This window comes from Monodon monoceros, unplaced genomic scaffold (genome assembly GCF_005190385.1).
Source record: "Monodon monoceros isolate NGI ecotype Baffin Bay Population unplaced genomic scaffold, NGI_Narwhal_1 Super_Scaffold_4, whole genome shotgun sequence".
Taxonomy (NCBI): domain Eukaryota; kingdom Metazoa; phylum Chordata; class Mammalia; order Artiodactyla; family Monodontidae; genus Monodon; species Monodon monoceros.
In genome coordinates, this window is record NW_021703781.1 from 39,445,041 (window position 1) to 39,447,809 (window position 2,769).

Here is a 2,769-nt window from a genome sequence, read left to right on the forward strand (position 1 = left end):
CCTCCGTATAAAATAAGACAGAAACTAGTAGCTCTATTAATTATTTAAAGCCATGATTTTATAACACTGACAACAATAAAATGTATGGCCTAGGACAAAAATAAGTTCTTGATTGTTTCCTAATGTTCATAGTGCACTGGTACCAGTGTGTCCCTTTTAACTCTTCTAGCAAGTAGCCAATACTGATGCACCCTCAAATATTTTGAATATATGTGCATTTTTCTTTCACTTTAAGATGACTTCAAAGGCTGTAACTATTACACCATCACTAATTCTTAAAAGTTTTCTAAAAATGCTGTTATTGTTTCCCAGTGATGAACATGCATCAAACATAGAAAATAAGAACTAAAAATTCTTAGTTAAATCTCGTACGTGTGCTCTAATGAGCTATCTCATTTCATCAGGGAAAAGAACAGGATTCTGTCCTGCAGAAGTGATGGTGAGAGGCTCTGATGTGTGGAGAGCTTCTCTGTTTCTCAGAACAGCTCCTGGCCCCCCACTGGGCTCTCATGTACAAGCTGGCCTGATGCGGGGATGGCAGTACCACCCACGGAGCCAGACACTGCTTTCTACTTTATTCAACATTAATGCACAAGCACAAGTGGACTTACTTACTGTGGGGACAACTAAAGGGCACCTAGGAGGAGAGAGGGACCTTCGGGACGAGAACCACACAACAGAGACCCATCTTCACAAAAAAACGGCTCAATGTTGATTTCCACGCAGGAGCAGGGCATGGTCAGCTCGAATTTGGTGATAACATCAGGGTGAAGGACCCCCAGCTTCCCGATGCTCTGACCCCGGGCAAAGATCTCAGCACATCGCCCCGGGAAGAATGCAGGGCCTTCTGATGCTTTGATCACATATCCTCCCTTCTTTTTGCCAGGAGGCACATCAAGTAGCTGCATGATTCTGTCCAGAAGCCCATGGATTATCTCAAACCCAGGATTCTTGCTGTAATAAACAGCACAGAGATGCCTGTAGTTTCTTGCACCTACATCTCTGCTAGAATCTTTTATTACAATGTCAGAGATTTCAAACAGTTTCAGAGGAAGGGGCATCTTCCGATTCGCAGCTATGGTCTTTAGGAGGCCAGGAAGAAGGGTAGTGCGTGCCACCTGAAATTCAGCTGTTTTAGGATTACTTATGAGGACTGCCTTTGTTGCAGAGATATCCAAACCCAGTTTATCAGCAATATCTTCTTGGGAGCACAGAGCAAAGGTAAGTGCCTCAGTGAATCCAGCAGCTGCCATGTCGTGTCTCAGGAGTTCTGTGAGTTTATTTAGGGGAAATTGATTAGCTATGGTGTATGTTTTCGGGAGAGTCATCTGAATGTTGTTATATCCGTAAGCAATAGCTGCATCTTCTATGATATCACAGGCGTGGATAATGTCAGCTCTGGTTGGAGGGATTTCAATTTCAATCTGATTCCCATCGCCTATGACTTCTGACTTTAAACACATCCTGGTCAGAAGCTTGGCAAGATTTTCTGGAGTTTCTCTGATCCCAACTTTTTTGTTAATTAGATCAGCTCTCACCATCTCCTTTCAATAAGCCAGTTCTGGAAAGGTATGTAATTTTCCATTAGGAAAAACTACCTCAGCTGCTTCAACCGTAAATTGATTCTCACAATATTCACTGAACGTGGTAACAAAGATATCAAGAACTATTTTTGCCTTAGTAAAGTCAGTCCCTGTGCATTCAATAAATATATTTCTAGTATTTACTGTTATTTTGGAATGATGTCCATTGATGACTGGAGGCATTGAAAGGACGACACCATTGCTATCATAGATAACCGGATACAGAGGTTTATTTTCAATTATATGTAAATAATGTTTAAGGTGGTTGTCAGTCTTGTATATGTTCATCAGTTCACAGGCTGTATACTCCTTGGTCTTATTTAGAGGCTTGAATTTGATATCAGAAGGTTTCTTCGCAGTATAAGTAAATGGGCCTGACAAAGTGTCCAAGTCATGGGTACCAATAGCAACCAAGGCTCTTTTCCTGCAAATGTTCTGATGTAACTTCTCCTGAAGTTCAATGAAGCTTTCATATCGATCTTTAGTAAACTTTATGTTTCGGAGAACTGCTGCAACAGCATACGGGCGTATTTTAGCTGTCTCTTCTATGATGATCAATTTCTGGATTTCTCCATTAGGTATTACCCGTTTATACATTGGAGCCTTTATCCTTTCTTTGAAGACCTGAAGTCCTCGAACCAATCCTTCCAGACATAGGAGATCATATCTATTGGCAGTGACATCAATTTTGTAGAGAACAACATCAGAGGCCCCCTGTGCCTTTTCATTACCTTGTTCCTTACTTATAATTTCCTTCTCAGATGTAATTTCATCAAGTTCCAGACCAAATTCAAAACACAGTTCATCAAATTCTTCGTCAGTGTAGGTCCGGCCCAGAGCTCGGAAGAGCAAATCGCGCTTCAGGCTGACAGTCGGCATGGCGAGTCCGGCCCACTGCGCCTGCGCGGCGAGCTGGCCTCTCAGAAAGATTTGAATGACAATAGACTCAAAGTCATAAAGTCCTGTCCATGAAATGTTACTTCCTTATGGATCTGGCAACAAATTATTAGTACCTTTTAAAAAATCAAACAAAATACAACACAACAAATTTTTTTTAAAAAGAGGATTCTGGTGAATTAAGGGTTTTGTTTGTTTTATTTTGTGATAGCTGCATGTTAAGATTTTTATTTATTTTATTATTATTATTTTTTTTGCGGTACGCGGGCCTCTCACTGCCGTGGCCTCT

At 41.0% G+C, this 2,769-nt stretch overlaps 1 pseudogene; it reads right to left on the minus strand.

The window, feature by feature from the left end:
• Positions 1 to 626: 626 nt before the first annotated feature.
• Positions 627 to 2,462, minus strand: LOC114908543 (annotated as a pseudogene).
• Between the last annotated feature and the right edge of the window lie 307 nt (positions 2,463 to 2,769).